The 19,927-nt window shown below is 50.9% G+C and overlaps 1 long non-coding RNA gene across 1 annotated transcript; it reads right to left on the bottom strand.

Annotated features, from left to right (window-relative positions):
• Nucleotides 1–16,071: 16,071 nt before the first annotated feature.
• Nucleotides 16,072–19,261, bottom strand: LOC122494512. Its single transcript, XR_006300185.1, has 3 exons — nt 18,695–19,261; nt 18,015–18,190; nt 16,072–16,222 (listed from the first exon to the last, which is right to left on the bottom strand). It is a non-coding gene; the product is annotated as an uncharacterized LOC122494512 (long non-coding RNA).
• Nucleotides 19,262–19,927: the final 666 nt, after the last annotated feature.

A 19,927-nucleotide genomic window follows, 5' to 3' on the forward strand; every position in this document is an offset into this window, starting at 1 on the left:
GGATTGTGGGCACGTTCCTCAGCTGCTACCAGCCGAACCCTCCCGGCACAGTGAGCAGCTTCCTGGATGTTGTGGATCTTTTATTTTCGTACTCTGTGCCTTTGCACCTGTGGTTCCCTGTGCCTGGGAAAACCCTTCCCCAGCCCCTCCCTCCCTGCCAGGCACATCCCTGCTCTTCTTTTGGGCTCTGTGGAATGAGCACCTTGACTCTGACCTCCCTGCAGCATCCTGGACACCGGCCCATCCCGGCACAGCATCCGTGTAAATGACCAAGTAGACGCCTGCTCTCTGCCCACCAGGCTGGGTGCTCCTGGAGGGCAGGGCTGTGCCCAGGGTCTCACCGGCTCAGCCCCCCGGCAGGCAGGCAGGCGGGCGGGCTGGCCAGCCACCAGCACTTGGTGGACAACCTGCTGGGCGAAGGTGTGCACATGGCTGCCAGAATCCCATCTGCTGCTGGAAGGTTCCTGGGAATCCCGGTGTACCGACTCTTTGTACTGAGCACAATTTTTTTTTTTTTTTTTTTTTTTTTTGGTCACTCCACCTGAAACCTCTTCAAAATGAAGTGTCTAGCTGTCCGTAGGGGATCTCCTGACCCATCGTTCCTTTTTAATGGTTAATTTTTTTCATTAAATTTTTTTAATTTTTAAACTTCTTAATTTTTAAAAGTTAGGGTATAGTTACATACCATAAAATGAACACACCTTAAGCGTACCGCTCCGTGATTTTTTATACATGTCTGCTCTGAGAAACTACCACTGAGATCAACAGGTAAAACTCGACCCCCGGGCCGCCCGTCTCCCCTCCCAGTCAGTAACCCCCAAGGTAACCCCCATTCTGACCCACCCGGCAGGCCGTCCACCAGGCGGGCCAGCACGTTTTCCAGGGTTACCCTAAAAAGTGACCACGCGGTGAGGGGCTTAATACAACAGAAACTGCCCTGTTACAGTCTGGAGGCAAGAGTCTGAAATCAAGGCATGGGCAGGGCCAGGCTCCCTCCGAAGGCTATGGGTTGGGCAGGGGGGGTGCGGGGAGGGGTCCTCCTCATCTCTTCCAGCTTCTGGTGGTGCTCCAGGTGCTCCTGGGCTTGTGACCACATGCCTCCCACCTCTGCCCTTATCCTCACATGGCTGCCATCTTCTCTGTGTGTCTTTTATAAGGACATTTGTTATTGGACTTGGGGCCCACCCAGGTAATCCAGGTTGACTTCAATTGGAGATTCTTAAGAGACTCTTTTTCCAATAAGGTCACAGTCACAGGTTCTGGGGGTTAGGACGTGAACGTATCCTTTTGGATTCACCATGAAAAGTTTTTTTTTAATGTTTATTGTTTGAGAGAGAGAGAGAGACTGAGAGACAGAGTGTGAGCAGGGGAGGGGCAGAGAGAGAGGGAGACACAGAATCGGAAGCAGGCTCCAGGCTCTGAGCTGTCAGCACAGAGCTGGACACGGGGCTTGAACCCCCAAACCGTGAGATCATGACCTGAGCCTAAGCCAGACGCTTAACTGGCCGAACCACCCAGGCGCCCTTGGATTCACCATTTAATTCACGGCAGTCACCAAATGCAGAGTGGAGGTGACTGCCTTCCCGTCCTCGTCTTCCACAGAGTTCCAACTTGTCCTTCCAGAGCCAGTCCCTGCCTGTGTAAGAGGTGTGTGTGTGTGTGTGTGTGTGTGTGTGTGTGTGTGTGTGTGTGAGATTTTTCCACAAACTGCATTCTCTACACACTTCTGTACTTGGCCTTTCTTAATGCATCTTAGTAATCATCCCATGACCACACAGCTGACTTACTCCTCCTAACAGCTGTATAGTCGTCCTTGGGTGGGTGCATCCGCCTTATGTAGCCATTCTCCTCTCGATGAATATCCTGAATATTCGGGTTGCTTCCAATCATCTGCCGTTCCCACCAGTGCACCCAAGACCGTCTTGGCAAGTGGTGGCTTTGACAACGTGCATGGGCCTATCTGTGCAGAGAATCCCCAGCTTCGCTTCTTTGGTTTATGAAAGACAGCGTAAGGGGATTAAAACCAATCTTTAATTAAAAAAAAAAAAATCTTTCCTTGTCCCCACCACACCTACCGCTCTCTGCGTCTTCCCTGCCAGCCTGGTCCTCAACCGGAAGCATCTTGCGAAGTTACAGGCGTATCGTTTTTATTCTGTTCCATAAGATACCCCTTGATGTCGTACGGGTTTTCCGTGTTATCCACAGTCATCAAAGTTACATTTTTTGGGGCTGTGTGACAGTGTCCCTGGCCAGACGGGTCGTGACGTACGAAGCCATTGCCCTGTGTGGACTCTTCGGGTTTATTTTCTCTTCCAGAAAACTCTGCGGGGAACCGTTTCTTTCCAGTAGCTTTTTAATTTTTTAAAAAAGGATTATTTCCTTAGCATAGTTTTCCAAGCCTAATATTATTCAGTCAAAGCGTAGGAACAACTTCGCAGTGTTAGCCACAAGCTGCCAGATTGCTTCCCAAGGAGCCCGTCTGCCTGGTCCTGACACGAGACCCCAGGTGGCTGGGCCTGCCTCACTCGCCAGCCCCGACCCGGCATCGATGGCTAACTCTAACTGCTTGGATCCGAAAGAAGATGTGGGGCTTCCCTCCCTCTGTTTTCCCAGTTGGCCAGCTCAGGCGGGAACTCTCGGACCCCACCCGCCCCCAGAGCCTCCTGACATGAGCAGGTGGGGGTGGGAGGTAGGATTCTGGCCACACCTGAGTTTGAACATTTTCCATGTATTTGTTTACTCTTTGCATCTCCTCCTGGGCCCTTGTAGGTTTACAGGCTCTGGGATTTGCATGCCTTTTTTTGCTGGAAACTGGGTTCATTTTGTCTTGCCAGCAGCTTCTCCTTTGCCATATTTCTGTTCTTCTCTTTCCTGTTAACATGATATGAAAGGTGTATCTGGATTTTTCTGTCTCTTTATAAAAGAAAAAATTGGGAGAGAAAATTGCTATCTTGTGCTGCTCCTTTTCAAGTCTGTGTGCGTGCATGTGTGCATGTGTGTGCGTGTGTGTGTGTGTGCATGTGCGTGCGCGTGCATGTGTGTGTGTGTGTGTGTGTGTACTCAGAAATATGGGTAAAATACTTCTTTCTGACATACTTCTCGTCTTGTATACGGACAAACCTTTGTGAGGTCTGCCGGGAGAAGGGGTGCAGTGTGCCTGGAAAACGGTCACGAATTAAGGAGCACGTACCCAAACTCTCGTGTGCAATTTTGCTTGGGGCCCACCCCGCCCCTCACCTAGCGGGCAATGTTTGTTGGACGCGTGAATTTTGCCGTATTTCCCTCAATTCTTTTTAAGAAGCATAACATTCTAGATAGAGCTAAAGGCCCTGAGTTCAGGGGGGCAGTTTTGGATCCAGGTTTTCCTTCTCTCTGCAGGGATACATCACCCCTCTCCTGCACATCTCTTCCCATGCGTATTTTGGTGTGACCACCGTTCACGTACGCCTGTGAAAACTAGCGTTTTTGTGTGTCCACATCTACGTCAACGGTACTAAGCCGTCTGCACAGCTCTGTGGCTTGCTTTGCCCACTGCTTATGCTCTTATGTAGTTCCCCACTGGGTGCATGGACCACAGTTAATGAGCCACTCTTCGGTCGATGGCTGTATTGGCTTTCTAGGGCCACCACGGTAAAGTATCACAGACTGAGTGGCTTAAACAACAGAAATTTATTCTCTCACAGTTCTGGAGGCTGGAAGTCCAAAATGAAGGTGTTGTCAGGATGAGTTCCTTCTGGAAGTCAGGAGGGGACAATCTACTCCAGGCCTGGTGGCCTCGGGCGTTCCTGGGCTCCCAAACGCCCTTCTCCCCGTCCGGAGTCTACCCATTGCTTTCTCTCCGTGCATTTCTGTCTCTGTGGCCAAACATTACCGTTTTCATAAGGACACCAGTCTTGTTGGATTAGGGCCCACTTATATGACCTCATTTGAACTCAATTAACTTTTTGAAGAACTGTCTCCAAATAAAGTTACATTCAGAGGCACTGGGGATTAGGGCCTCAACGTGTGAGTTTGGAGGTCACCTGGGTGGCTCAGTCGGTTAAGCATCCAACTCTGGATTTCAGCTTAGGTCATGATCTCATGGTTTGTGAGGTCGAGCCCTGCGTCTGGCTCTGCATTGGGCATAGAGCCTGCTTAAGATTCCCTCTCTCCCTGTCCCTCTTCCTCTGCCCTTCCCCCACTCTCTGTCTCTAAAAGAAAAAAAAACAAAGAAAGTGTTACCTCTCATGTCACATTGTAGGAATTCTTTGTAAATCCTGGATCCCAGCCTGCACTGCAAGACATTTCTGCTGGTCTTTAGCTCATCTTTATACTTGTTTATTCTTTGATGTGCAGAGGTTTTTAATTTTAATGTAGTCAAATGCTGCAAGCACCAAGGTTTATCTTGTCAAGAAATCCTTCCCTACACCAAGGTCATAGAAATAATGCCCTATATTTTCTACTAAATCATTCCAAGTTTTGTTTCTCAAGTCCTGGCCTCAGTCCACCTGGAATTTGTCTGTGTGTGTAATGTGTGAGAAGAGTCTAATTCTGTTTTCCCAGACGGATTGCCAATGGCTGTCCCCTCCCCTTCCACACTCTGGGATCCCTGGTGGACCCAGGCCCCGCATCCAGTTCCCCGACATCAGCATCCGTGGCATACCTGGGGACCACCCTCTGACAGGGCAGAGCACCCAACACAGTGACACCTTTGCCTGTCCCCAAGGATGAGCCCAGCTGGAGCCTGAACGCTGGGTCCATCCTTCCGGAAGGGTCTGCCGGGACGGGCTCTGTATTAGTCTCCTGGGTCCGCCATAACATATTGCCGCAAACACGGGGCCTTAAAGTAACAGAAATGAATTCTCTCACAGTTCAGGGGGTCGGAAGTTTGAAGTCGAGGTATCATCAGGATCGTTTCCTTCTGGGGCCGCGAGGGAGGACCTATTCCACGCCTTGCGGCCATCAGCAATTCTTGTCCTGAGCCTGGAGACGCATCCCTCCAGTCTCTGCCTGTCTTTCTGCTCTCTCTGTGTCTGTGTCCCCTCCTCTTCTCTTCTAAGGATTGTCCTTAGATTTAGGGCCCGCCCTAATCCAGGATGATCTCATCTTGAGTTCCAGAAGTTAATTACATTTACCAAAACCCTTTTCCCAAATAAGGTCACATTTGCAGATTCTGGGTAGACACCTCTTTTGGACACATTCAACCCCACTAAGTGGGGAGAAGAGTTTTTCCGACAGAGTGTGGGAAAGGAACAGACCAACACCTGTCTTCCTCACCAACATATGCTTCCTTCTGGCTCCCTTGTTCGGTGAATGGCACCGAGTCCGCCATTTTCTTTCATTTCCTCTTTCCACTCCCAAATCTGGTGATGCGCTATCCCACCCCTGGAAATATATCTTAAGGAACTGGTTCAACAGCATTAAAAAAAAAAAATCCTCTCTTTGTCATTGCTTTGTTACTAATATTGAGAGGGTGGAAACAGCCCCCAGGAGAGGAGGTAACTACTTAATTACTTCAGTAATATTTGATCATGCAAACTTACTGATGGTTTAGCGGTAGACATGGGAGAGAGAAGGCAGAGAACAAGATGATGGCTATTGCTACCCCCAGAGTGAGGAGGGAACATTCCCACGTGATGCCCGGAAAGATCACATAATGTAAATTAGGACGGGGACCCTAAGCTAGCCTGAGTCTCTGAAGCTGAGTCATGAGCGCTAAGTTGACTCTGGCGGACCCGGCAGAGACAGGAAGGAGCGTGCAGGAGGAAGCAGCCTGCACCAAAATGGCAGGAAGGGCTTCACGTCCCTGGGACCCATGACTGGCCACCAAAGTCCCCAAAACATGGCGACACAGAATGGCCCGTGACTCAGTGAAAAATACAGCATAAAAGTGGATTCACAAGGGTGGCTGGAAAATAAAAATTGCCCTATGACCCAGCAATCCCACCTCTGGACATCTACCCATATGAAAAACAAAAGAAAGAAACAAACAAACAAACAGAAAACGGGGATTCAAAGAGACGTGTGCACATCTATGTTCGTAGCGGTATTACTCACAATAGTCAAAAGGTGGCGACAACCCAAATGTCCATTGGTGGATAAGTGGATAACTGACATGTAGCGTATACATACGATGGCATGTTCTTCATTTGCCTCAAAATGAAATTGTGGCGTATGTTACAACTGGATGAATCTCGGAGACATTCTGCTTAGTGAAATAAGCTGGTCATAAAAGGACGAACACTGTATGGGTCCCCTCACACGAGGCGCGAGAGCAGTCAGATGGCGGCTACGAGGCCCCAGGGATGGGGAATTAGTGTTTACTGGGGACAGAGTTTCAGTTCGGGGAGATTAAAGAGTTCTGGAGGTGGATGGTGTGGATGTACTGAACTTAACAGAACTGTGCAGTTAAAAATGGGTAAGGTGGCATATGTTAGGTTGTGTGTATTTTACCATGATTTTTTAAATTTTTATTTTATTTTTAAACAAAGTTTTAATGTTTATTTTTTTTTAATTTTTTTTTCAACGTTTATTTATTTTTGGGACAGAGAGAGACAGAGCATGAACGGGCGAGGGGCAGAGAGAGAGGGAGACACAGAATCGGAAGCAGGCTCCAGGCTCCAGGCCATCAGCCCAGAGCCCGACGCGGGGCTCGAACTCACGGACCGCGAGATCGTGACCTGGCTGAAGTCGGACGCTTAACCGACTGCGCCACCCAGGCACCCCTAATGTTTATTTTTTGAGAGAGAGGGGAGAGACAGACAGACAGACAGACAGAGATGGAGACACAGAATCTGAAGCAGGCTCCAGGCTCTGAGCTGTCAGCACAGAGCCCGACCCAAGGCTCGAACTCATGGACTGTGAGATCATCACCTGAGCCAAAGTCAGACGCTTAGCCGACTGAGCCACCCAGGCGCCCCCATAATTTTATTTTATTTTATTTTATTTTATTTTATTTTATTTTATTTTATTTTATTTTATTTTTACAAAGGACATCTAGCTCATTGGCAGAGAGCTGCCTGTCATTGAGAGCTCCTTTGTCTATTCAGCAAATCTTTATTTCTCTGTCAGGGGAGGTGGTGAGGGAAGCAGACAGGATTGCTGCCCTCCTGGGGGTCCAGGCGATAGGGACAGGCAGACCTTACTCAAATCACATCATCAAATACGTGCATGAATTTCCTATCAGTTACTAGCTCTGTGACCTTGGACGATCCACTTCAGCTTTCTGAATTTGTTTCCTTCTCTGTGAAAATGGGGACAATCATATGCCCTGATAATGACGCTGGAAGGCCAGTGAGTGTCCTCTAAATGGCCCAGGCAAAGAGTGCTCGGCTTAGGGGCTGCTCTATATGGCTGAGTTCCTTTCTCATAGTTCAAAATCAGAAATCTATGCTTCAGGACGCACCAACATAATTTGTGTTCCATGGGGATGCAGGCAGGCAGTGTATATATTTTGAAGGTATGCAAAATCCTTTTATACACATAGAGGTTCTAGGTGGATATTCACCAGGGTGTGGGGAATGGGAGATAGGATGTCAGGTAGGACATTTTTTTTTAATCGTATTAAGGGATTTTCTGGCTGGATGATCTCAGGCAAATAACCTGACGTCTTTTAACCTCAGTTCAGTTTCCTCAACTGTAAAATAATAATACCCACCTATAGAGCGTTTTGGTTTTTTGTTTATTGGGCTTTTTTTAAGTCTATTTATTTATTTATTTTGAGAGAGAGAGAGAGAGAGAGAGAGAGAGAGAGAGAATCCCAAACAGCTCTGCATTGCTAGTGCAGAACCCGACTCAGGGCTTGAACCCAAGACCCGTGAGATCATGATCTGAGCCAAAATCAAGAGCCTGACGCTTAACCGACGGAGCTACCCAGGCGTCCCCCTATAGAGGGTTTTTTTTTAATTCTTGATTATGGGCATTTCAACCCCCCGCAAAAGAAGGAACCGTCCAATGGACCTCCATTAACCAGCTTCAACAACTGGCGATGTAATCGTCGATGGTGTTTCATCCGTCCTTCCTCCTGCTCGCTATTTTAAAGCAAATCCCAAACAGACTCTTTAAAAGAGAATCACTACAATACCATGGTCACGCCTAAAAATTTTTTTCAACAATTTCTGAAGATCATCTAATATCTCATCTGTGGTTAATCGTCCTTGGCTGTCCCATAAATGCCTTTTTAATTTGATTTGCTTGAATCGGGATCCGCAAGGTCCACACATTATATCCTTTTCCCCAGCAATTTATTAAGACAATTTCCAAACGTCCAGCGAAAGTGGAGAAATTTTACCGTGGGCTCTGGCACAATCCCCCAGACTCCACCACTAACCCGTTGCCGTGCTTTGTCACACGCCTACCCATCTGCCTGCCTCCCTCCAGTTGATAACACCTTTTTTAAGTCTTTTAAAATCTAAATACTATCCCCTCTCCCTTGTTTTTGCCTTGCCATTTATTTGCTGATGAAACTGTTTCATTTGTCCTGTGGAATTTCTCATTTGAGGATTAAATGAGCTAATATGTACATTGTGCTCAGACTAGAGCAGGTACCTAAGTAATAGTCATTATGATTTGCTTTTTAATTTATTTTTATTATTATATTTTAATTTTTAGAGGGGGAGGCCAAGGGAGGGAGAGAGAGAATCTCAAGCAGGCTCCACACTCAGGGTTAGAAGCCTGATGCAGGGCTTGATCCCGTGACTCTAGCCGAAATCAAGAGTTGGATGCTCGACCAACGGAGCCACCCAGGCACCCCATGGTTTTTATACTTAGTGTATCTTTTTATTTTTCCAAGTGAAAATGTATCATTTTTGTAAAAAGGAAAGTAATGGGTTTCAAGATGTTCTTGGACTGTGAGGACTTGTCACAGTGCCACTGGTTTGTGGCCACACAGTGTGCTCACCTTGAGGCTGGGCCGGCCCATCCTTTAGGCCCCCAGGAAGGACCCCGTGGGCAGTGGGAGGTGGCACAACAGTGGGGCCGGTGGTGGGGACCAGAGCCAGAGGGGCTCAGCGGCAACGGGGGAGGGCAGGCACCAGGATGGGCTCCTTTCCTGCGGCTGAGGGATGCCATACCAGGAGAGAGGCCCCGAAGACAGGGAGGTGTGGGAAGCTGTAGAAATCCCAGGAGAGGGTGAAAACAAAGGCATACATCATTAGGGACGGAGAGAGGGATCACACAGCCTGCTTTTCAGGGGCTGGGGCAGGGGGAACAAGAAGAAGGAGCCTCCGCAGGGATTTGACATCATAAACTCAGACGACAAGCAGACAGATGAGGAATGCTCCGTGTCCGTCAGCCGCTGGAGCGGAGAGGCCGGTCGGTGGGAGGGAGCTCTGCGGTGAGGGGTCAGGAGCTCTGAGCCTGGTTTTATCTACCTGTCTGGGCTTGGGTAAGGCTCCTTCCCTTCTCTGAACCCCAGTCTGCCCCACCTGCAATCTTAGGTAGGTCTCCACAGCAGATTGGCGATGTCTGTCATGGCCAGAGAAATGGGCAGGGCCAGCCAGCTTTCCCACCCTGAACCCAGATCCAGGGCTTCTGAAATGCAACAGATCCTCGGGGTAGATTTGGCTAGTTAACCTCTCAAAATCTGCTTAAGACTTTTAGCCGCCCCACCAAAAAAAAGGGGGGGGGGAGATAAATACAGAAATAACCCCTTTACCTGAATGAGTGGCTCAGGACACAGCCACCTGTTATGTTGAAGCTACGTGGTCAGAGGTCGCACCGGCCAGCTTTGACCTTGGGGGTCATTGTTGTCCATGCCGAATGAGGTTCATGAGCCCCTTGTGTGCTGTTCAGGTTTAATGCCTCTAAAACTGCCTAAGTGCCTCACCAGAGTTGAGTCATGCCCCACCCGGGCCACCCGGAGGGGCTCCCTCTGAACGCCCTGGTGTGCATTCGAGGACAGTAGGGCAGACCTGGGTGTCCCCACCTGTCCCAGAGGAAACAGGAAGAGCCACGCCCTCCGGGGCTGGGCAGTGAGGTGTGTTGTGGGACGAACTAGCTGGGGGTGGGGGGCATCCCTGCAAAGTCCTAAACCCCCTGACCTCCGACTGGGTCCGGGTTTGGAAATAGCGCTGTCACAAATGTGGTAAGTTACGATGAGGTCATACGGGAGCAGGGCGGGCCCTGAATCCAATATGACTGTGTCCTTATAAGAAAAGGAATTTTGGACACAGGCACGCACGGGGAGAAAGCCTTGAATGTGAAGGCAGGGATGGGGGGGAGTGATGCGCTCACAAGCCAGGGAACACCAGAGACTGCCAGCAAGCCACGGGAAGCTGCGTGAACGTGGCTCCTTTCCTTAGACCTCAGAGGGCACCTGCTGACACCTTGATTTTGTGCTCCAAGCCTCCAGAGCTGGAGAGGATACGTTTCTGTTGTCCAAGCTGCCCAGTTTGTGGGGCTTTGTCACGGCAGCCCCATGAGACTGACCCAGGTGCTGACGGACCAGGGTCCTGGCTTGGCGCCTTCTCTGGGAGACTTCCGGCAAGCTGCTTTCCTTCTTGAGCCCGGGCCTGGAACCTGAGGCTCAGGGGGGCCCGGCTGGATAAAGGGTAGCCAGATCATCAGATTCTTTACGTGGACGTTTGGGAGTGGGAAACCGGGAGGCCCTGGGGGACTGGGGTGAGGTGCCCTTTTGGGGCCCCGTGCCAGGCACACAGGCAGGGGGCACTGGAACAGATTCCCACAGAGATGAGGGAGAAAGAGGGGAGACAGGAGGTTCTGTGCAGACACTGCCGTGACTCCCGTCCCTCCCAAGGCCTGGCTGTTCATCGTCGGCTGGGTTCTCATGTGTACATTCTTTCCAAAACCCCCTTTCCCTGTGGTGTCACAGGGAAGGCATTGGCACTGATCTCTTTGCCTGTTTTCGGAAGCGTTTTGAAAACTGTCAAGTGGGGTACACGTTTTCTCAGCTGTGCGTAGGTACAGGGTAGGGCATAAAGAAGCGGCCGACCCCATCCCCAGTGTTCCAGGCCAGGGAGGTGTCACAGGGCTGCACAGAGAGGCAACAGCAATGCTACCCATGCCTGTCCCCCAACTCTAACTCAGACCGGAACAGAGAGAAAGAGAAAGCCAGTGAAGTCCCAGTGTTTTCCATTGTCGACCGTTAAATGCTTTTGTGACATGACATATTACATCCTTCTCCTTCCTCCTCTTCTTTTTTCTTTTTCTCATTTTGAGAGACTTGGGCTAACAGAGGAGTTGCAAAAAGCACGATTGGGGCTAAAATGGAAAACAGCACGAGCAGGTAAGAGAGTGGGTCTGGTGCCAGAGTGGCCGAGTGCAGGCGCGACCTTGGGCCAGTTGCTTAACCTCTCCGTACCTCGGTGTCCTCATCTGTGCAATGCACAAAATAAACCTCATTGCACTTTTGTGAGGATTAAGGAGCCAACCTATGCAAAGCGCTTAGCCCAGCGGCTGGCACACGGTAAGCCCTACATGGTTATTTGCTATGATTATTAATAAAGAAATGCATGAGGTTGGGGAACACAGTGAAAGAAATGCATGTCACTTGCAATCAGACATTTCTGGCGGGCGGGGGGGGGGTGCTGTCTGGCTCACAATGACCTACCTGTATGACCATCCCTCTCACCTTCGGAGACTGGTCGCCAGCAACCACATTTGTACAACTTGGTTCCAACACCGGCTGGGGTGGGCATCTGGCCCAAGCTGAGCTAACCAAGTCCTTCCCTTGGAACCGGGCCAAAGAGCTCCTAGTTTGATCCCAGATGGCCTCTCAAATGGCCACCTTCTGTCCTGCTGAAGTGACACAGTAGAGAAGGCCAGGGTGGGGGGAAGGATGACGTGGAGAAAAGCAGACGCACAAAGCAGAAAGAAGGCCCCGGGCCCTGGTTTCTGGTCTTTTCTGAGACCTAGCTACTTTTATGCCGTTGGGATTCCGTGAGACACCCTTGATTCTGTATAACCCATTTGCACTCTTTTTGGAGCTACTCTGATTTCTGTCTTGGCGACACTTGGATGCTGCCTTTTTTTTTTTTTTTTTTTTTTTTTAAGTTTATTTGTTTTGAGAGAGACAGAGAGCACGAGTGGGGGAGGGGCAGAGAGCAAGGGGGACAGAGAATCCAAAGCGGGCTCCACGCTCACAGCAGAGAGCCGTACGTGGAGTTTGCACTCGCAAACCGTGAGATCATGACCCAAGCCAAAGTCAGATGCTTAACCGACTGAGCCACCCAGGTGCCCCTGGGCGCCGCCTTCTCATTTCCCTGCTGGAGCTTCAAGAAAGCTCCACTCCTTTCTCTTTGGCCCAGGCAGGCTGGAATCAGTTCTAGTTTGGTGCTGTGATCGAAGGAAGAATATACCAGGGGTAAGAAGCCATTTTTCTCTGCTGTTCATCGCGCACACCGACTTCTTCCCAAGCCCGGTTTGGAGCACTTTATACACATTCTCGCGTTAGCTCGATCCAGTATCGCTACTGGGTCTCTGTTTCTCAGATGAAGAGAGTGAGGGTCAGAGAGTTGACGAGATTGGGTTATCACCACTCAGCTAAGTAAGGTGGACAGCTGGGATCCAAATCCGAATTCTGTGCTGTCGTGCTCTTTGCCATCCTCCCTGGAGCCCCTGGATGGCGTTCCCTTACTCTCCTCCTGTAGGGTCGGAGACAAACCCCTGGTCCTGCCTCAACTTCCTCATGTGCAAATGGGGTGACACCACCCCCCTTGCCCGTCTCTGTGTTGTCCGGAGGGCCCAGCGTGAAGGGGAACGAAGTGAGGTCACACTGAAATCGGTCTATTTGAGCAACTCACGGCAAAGGCCGGTGTGGGAGAGAGATGCAATTAATCTGAAAAACACAGTGGTTTTTATTTCTAAAAAACATGATCCACGGCCTTCAGTCCTCCGCATGGCCGTGCGTGGCTTCCATTTCCCCGTGTCAACAGCGGCCTGGATTTAGGCTCTTCATAAAGTCCCTGTGAGTTTTTAAAGAACGGACGGCACTTACCTTCTTTTTAAAAAGTTAAATCAACACATGCTTGTTGTAGAAATGTCGGGGGAGGGAACATAAGGAAGAAAACACTTACCCGTGTTCTCTATCCATGTGATGGATGTATTAAGTCGACTACGAAAGAAACCGTGACAGACACACCAGCGTGAACGAGTCTGAGAGACTGTCATGCTGAGCCACAGACGTCAGACCCAAAGGCGTATGTATCTTTTGATTCTATTTATACGAAGTTCAAGAAAGGGTAAAACTATCTATAGTGACAGAAGGCAGAGCGGGGGCTGCCTGGGGCCGGAAGTGGGTGGCTGGGGTCAGCTGTCGAGGAGCAACAAAGAAACTCTTCTGGGGCTGTGGGAATGTTCTATGTTGCTATGTTGGTGGACATGGTGGTTAACACGGGTGTGTACATTCATCAACACATATCACCCTGTTCGTTCGTTCATTTGTTGATTTTTAATGTTTTATTGACTGGTTTGCTTTATTTATTGTCATCTTTTTTTTAATGCTTATTTTTGAGGGGCACCTGGGGAGGCTCAGTCGGTTGATCGTCCGACTTCAGCTCAGGTCACGAGCCCCCGGTCCGTGAGTTCAAGCCCCGCGTCGGGCTCTGTGCTGACAGCTTGGAGCCTGGAGGCTGCTTCTGATTCTGTGTCTCCCTCTCTCTCTGCCCCTCCCCTGCTTGCGCTCTGTCTCTGTATCAAAAATAAATGTTAAAAAAAAAATTTCAATGCTTATTTTTGAGAGAGAGATTTGAGAGAGAGAGCGCGAGCAGGGGAGGGGCAGAGAGAGAGAGAGGGATGGAGGATCCAAAGCGGGCTCTGTACTGACAGCAGAGTCAGATGTGGAGCTTGAACTCCTGAACCACGAGATCATGACCTCAGTCAAAGTCGGATGCTTAACCCACCGTGCCACCCAGGCACCCCTCAACCTGTTCTTTGGAAGTGGGTGTGTTTTATTTCACGTAAACTATACTTCAATAGCATTAAGAAGGGGGGAGAAATGACCTATAGTCCCATCACCCCAGAGATAACCGCTGTTAAGGCTCAGTTGTGTGCAGGTAACTCAATCTTAATCAAACAGCTGATTCTATGTTTGAAATATAAGTTCCAGATAAACACTTGGTCCTCTGCGATACTTTTCCTTAACCTCAGACTTATTTGGTGAATGTGAAGAAAGGAAGGGAGAGGACGATATCTTGTGCTCTTTTGGTTCCCAGCTTTGCCCTCCGAAACCGGGGAAGTGTGGGGTGGGGGTGCATAATCGTTGAGCTACCCGGAATCACAGGCTGCTGAATAGGAAACCTGTTCCCCACCCCCCCCACCCCCACCCCCGCCCATGAGCCTAGAAAATGAGCTGACTTCACATCAGCTCTGAAGAGGGAGGAGGATGTTCCCCGACTTCACGATGAAAACATGACTCCTCTCCTCACAGCAGGACAAAAAGCACATTTTATTATTTGATCAGTATGTTAAACACCATCGGGACGGAATGTGTACTCCATTATGTTGGTGTCTCATGCCTGTTAAAAATGAGGTTCGGGAATGCTCTCCTGGCTAATACAATTTTGAGACAGAGTGTTCACAGCAAGCTTCGGGAGAGTGGCCCCAAAAGCGCCACGGATAGGTATGGAATTGGGACCACTTAAGACCAGTTTCGTTGCCCGCTTTTGGTGTTCGGCATTTGGTTACAGGCACGGCCTCATGCCATGAAATAGGCTCCAGAAACGCGAGTTAAAACAGCTTGCGACCTACTCGTTCCTGTGAGTCCCCGTGTCCCTTGACAGTCTGATAAAACCAGCTGTGTTTGCTCCACCCCCGGGAAGTGGCATCTGAGGAGGAACGTGCCATTGCGTGAGTGTGGACAATACAATGGCCCCCGGACGGCCACGCGCAGGACGCCTGGGGAGCAGCGTGCACCAGCCGAGAGGGCGGGAAAACATTTCCCTTGAAACTGGGGGCTCCCGACTAGGAGCGAGGTAGCCTTCCAGGTGACACGTGGCAGGGTCCGGGGACATTCTGGTCGTCACGGATTACGGATGCTACCGGTGTCTGCGGGCAGAGGCCACGGCCGCTGCTAACACCTCACAGTGCACGCGACACGACAGCTGGCCGGCCGTGAAGAACTACCCAGCCCCAAATGTGGACAGCGGCCAGGGCTGGAAACCCTGCACGGACGCTGTATCGAGAGTGTCTGTACGCCAGTTTGTGGGCAAATGGGATCGGTCTGGACAAGTTGTATAGACAGCTGGTGGTGATCAGGGCCGTGGAAACACGGGTTCTGACAGTAGCCATGTCAAATAGCTACCGCTCACTCACGGTTTCAAGGTGCCAACTCTGTGCCAGGCTGTGGCATGATCTCATTTCTATGACCTGGAAAAAGGTTCTGTTATGACCCCACTCTATAGTAAACCGACGAGATACATACAGCCGGGAAAGGGAATGGCAAGGAATTTCTGTTCCTGGCATACATTTTTTTAAGAGGAGGTGGGGGCGCCTGGGTGGCTCAGTCGATTAAGCGTCTGACTCTGGCTTGGGTCATGATCTCACGGTTAGTGGGTTCGAGCCCCACATCGGGCTCTGTGCTGACAGCTTGGAGCTTGGAGCCTGCTTCGGATTCTGGGTCTCCCTCTGTCTCCCTCTGCCTCTCCCCCCTCTCAAAAAGAAACATGAAAATTTTTTTTTAAAAATAAGGGGAGAGTGATGGTCAGAAGGGAGGGGTGTCTGGTTCCCCCCACTCAACTATGAGCTCCGTGAGGGCAGAATCTTGTGTGACCTGTGTTTGCAGCATAGAACGGAATCCTTGTCCCAAGTTTCAGTTACCCCCGGTCACCCCCTATCCAGAAGCAGATGACTCTCAGCGGTAGCCTAACGCTCTGTCACAATGCTTTCGCCATTCACCTCACTTCATCTTGTCATGGAGGCATTTTATCAACTCCCATCATCACAGGAAGGGTGAGCACGATACAGTAAGAGACTTTGAGACAGAGAGACCACATTCACATAGCTTTATTTTTACCAAGTTTTTTTGTTTTTTTCGTAAATTTTTAATGTTTATTTACTTTTGAGAGACAGAGAGACAGAGTGCGAATGGGGCAGGGGCAGAGAGAGAGGGAGACACAGAATCGGAAACAGGCTCCAGGCTCTGAGCCATCAGCCCAGAGCCTGACGCGGGGCTCGAACTCACGGACCGTGAGATCGTGACCTGAGCTATCCCATCCTGGCTCTTGAGAGCTGGTTGTTACTTCTTCAGAAATCTTCCGAGGCGACTGTCAGACAGCCAGCGAGCACGCTTAAATTATATAAAATTACAATTAAATTATAGTTTTAAAAAGGTTAATCAAACGTATCCCTTCCTAATTTTTCGACTGCATTTCATGAGGACCTCGGTTCTGAAGGTTAGATGTCTTGCAGTGGTCACCAGACCTTTTCTGTGAAAGGGCCAGATGGGCAGTATTTTACGCTTTGCCAGCCCTGGGCCGAATCTGGCCCCTAAGCCGTTGTTTGCTGGTGTGGCCCTGGCATGTCGTATCCGTAGGTGGACATGCCCTCTAGCAGGATGCGTCATCTTCCAACGCCTTGTTCAGCGATGCACTCTGCTAGCTTGGAAAACTGCTATGGTGGGGACGGTGACACCACGGAAGGTGTCAAATGCTCTAACTCAGGTTCTCTTCTTTCCAGGAGCCGGCCGTTAAACATTTACCAGTAAACCACCGGGCACAGCGATGGGCAAAAGTGGCATGAGCCCTGCCCTCTTGGAGGGTACAGTGTGTTGGGTCTGTGCACCACTTCATGGTGGGGTGGGGCCGGAGGGGGGCCGGGTGAAGGCGGGTCAGGCTCCCCACTGCCGACCACCCTAAGAAAGACAACACCCAGCTGCAGGCTTGTCTGCCGGAAGGGGCAGGGCTGCTGGAAGGGGGTGCTGAGGTGAACCTCTCCTGCGGCTGGCCATCAGCCCCTAACTCTCCTCCCCCCACCAGGGACTTTGCCACTTTACCGCATTCTTCTGTGGGCAGCCCGCTCTGTCTTCACCCCCCTAGCTCAAGGGGAGACTTCACGTCCCTGGGAGCTGAGACGTGAGCCCACGAGAGCGGTTTACTCCCTTTCCACGGCAACGCCCGCTCCTAGCACTGTGCTCGCCTGACACGGAGTGGGCTCTCCACCCGGGTGACCTAGGGGTGAGCCCAGAGGGGGCTGAACTGAAGGGAGAGAGGCAGTTTCAGCGAGCAGGCTGAGAGCACAAGGTTGTCCTTCGGGACTGGCTCAAACAAGGAGAGATTGCCAGCAGAGAAGGCAGGAAATGATAGGTTTGGCCCGTGACCTGTGGTGAGTGGACTGGCCTGTGGGAGCCCAAGGAGATTGAAGGGTCTGTGAACTTCTGCAGCCTTTGTGCTGCTCTGTAAACCTCTCCCGTTCAATGCCGGGAGGGCGAACTCTCAGGGGCCTGGCTTGTTCTTTGTAGAGTCTGGGTCCTGATGGCATCCAGGGTGACTTGGGTGTGTGATCCATCCATGGAAACTAGACAGGCCTGGGTCTCCTACAGAGACTGGGGGTGGGAAGAGGGTGCAGGGAGGGAGCTTCTGATGGAATCCGGCGGCCGGACTCATTCGGTTTTAGGTCAGGAACCAGGGACAGTGGGAGGCAAAGAGCTCGGCATCTCACCCGCTGAGTACCAGCACGGCCCATTGTACAGACCGGTCCTGTTGCCGGCACTTCCCTAAGCACCAGGGAATAGGTGGGTGTTGACTCTCAATTGATCAGTCGCTGCATTTTTGTTGAGCTCTGGCTGCGGGCAGGCACTCAGTTAGCTCGGCTGGCAGCCAGAACTCCTGGATTCGGCCACCCTCTTACAAGCATCCCGGGGGCTCCATGTCACTGACTCCAAACTCAAACCAACAAACAGTATTTAAAGAATTCAAAATTCAGTTGAATTCAACCCGTTTCCCCCCAGGTACCCTTGCAGGAAAACATTACAAAGAAGGACTGGGAAAAATGTGGAATTTCAGGTCAAGCCAAATTTTGGGTTCACATCTTGGCTGGATTCCCACAGTTGTCTGACCATCTCTGAGCCTTAACTTCCTCACCTTTAAGACAGGGATGATAACGATTCTTGCCTTCTGAGCTCATCGGGAGGAAGGAAGGAGAATAAACAGGAAAGCCCCAGCATAGTACCTGCAGCACTTGGTGTGCTGCTCATTTTTATCATAATATTCTGATTTAACTTTTACCAAAGCAGGAGTTGAGGATGTCTGGAATAGTCCTGGAAGAAATAAGGGATTCCTTGCACTCTGGTACATTCCACTGGAGTTTTGCACCCTTGACCAGGGAGAGGAGTGTCCATGGCGGTCACTGAAGTGGACAGCAGCTGCTCTGAGCTGTCCTACTCCGTGACTTCATGCTGGCCCCCATCACCTCCCTCCTGGGAACTCCCGACAGCCTCCGCACTGGTCTCCCTATCTCCAGGCTGCTCCTTTGCTAACCCCGTCCATGTCATGCTGTGGCCAGTGACCTTATAAAGGTGACATCTATGAGCCACTCTCATGCGTAGTCCATGCGGTGGCTCTCCACCGCTCTCGGAGGAAAGTCTGGTCCCGGCACAACCTGCTTGGCCCCTGCTCACCTCGTAGGCCTCTGCCCTGCAACCCTGGGATATTTTGCAGGCCTTGGCAAATGCATGTAGTTTCCCAGACAAGCCTAGTATTCTCCCCTCGCCTCTTTTCTCTGTGCCATCCCCTCTTCCAGGAGCACCGTTTCCCTTCTTTACCTGATTCCTGAAGACCTCGAGGAGTCAGGATGTGAACCCCAGGGCCACAGTCTGGCTGGATTAGGTGTCCCTCCTCTGTTCCTGCAGCCCAAGCACCGCGTGGTCATTGCCTTTACATTGTCCCAGGCTCTAAGCTCAGAGCCTGATGAGCTAAGTGAGCCTGGCATGTTACTCGGCCTCTCTGTACCCTCATCTGCCAGAGGGGATGGTGATGGCACCTATATTATAGGGTTGCTATGGGAAGGAACAGTTGTATGCATGCACAGCACTCAGCATACAGGAGGAGCTCAATAAAGGGTTGAACAACTGACCTCACCCCACCCCTTAATGGCCTGGGAGTCCTGGTCACAACCACGCCCTGAATCCACATGTGTACCACATGGTGGGGGGTGGGGGTGGGCTTGACCCTTTCTTGCCCAATGATTTTCTCAAGGCCATAGTGAAGTTTAGAACTTGAAGAACAGAATTTGCCAGCAAATTGTGAGGAATTGACTAATTCCCTGTTTTCTCACCTAACTGCCTCCTCCAGGGCCCAGGAGGAGAGAACAGCTCTGTCCCTCTCCTGACACATACCATATGCTGGGCCCCCCAGCCCTGCCCCCCCACCCCCACCCCCAGCCCTGGCCAGGCTCAGGGATAGGATCTTTCCAGGAGCTCCTACATCGTGTCTGTTCTTGGGAAAGAGTGGGGAGGGGATAATCCCCATCACAGGGATGCTGTGGGCAAAGTGCCAGCATTCACGATGTAATTCAACACACACTCACATATTCACTACAGAGGTATCTTCACTTAACAAAAAAGGCAAAAAATCTGGGGGTTTAAATGGCATTAGCTGCAGAAGCGTGTGGCCGTGAGAAAGCCTGGCTGAGGAGCTGAGTCTGGGTGGCTGCGTGTGCGCCCTTAATGGCAGAAAGGGGACGTTTTGCCTCAGAGTTAGAGTTCCTGAGTGACACTGTGGTTCATTCCACAGGGGTGCTTCCAATATGATTCCCTCCCAGCCTTGTGCTGGGCCTGCAGATGCAGGGATGAACGGCCTGGTCTGAGCGCAGAGGCAAAGAAGCAGGCACTGCTGGGGCGCAGGCAGAAGACAGAGTGGCCCAGTAACTTGGGGAGGGACTTTGTTGTCTAGGTGCCTGGGAGGGGTCAGACTCGAGGGGCAGAAGGAGGGGGGCTGGGGAATCTGTCCCCTCCCCCCAGACGGCTTGAAGACCGGCAGACATGTGTAAAAGACCA

This window comes from Prionailurus bengalensis, chromosome E2 (assembly GCF_016509475.1).
Source record: "Prionailurus bengalensis isolate Pbe53 chromosome E2, Fcat_Pben_1.1_paternal_pri, whole genome shotgun sequence".
Classification (NCBI taxonomy): Eukaryota; Metazoa; Chordata; class Mammalia; order Carnivora; family Felidae; genus Prionailurus; species Prionailurus bengalensis.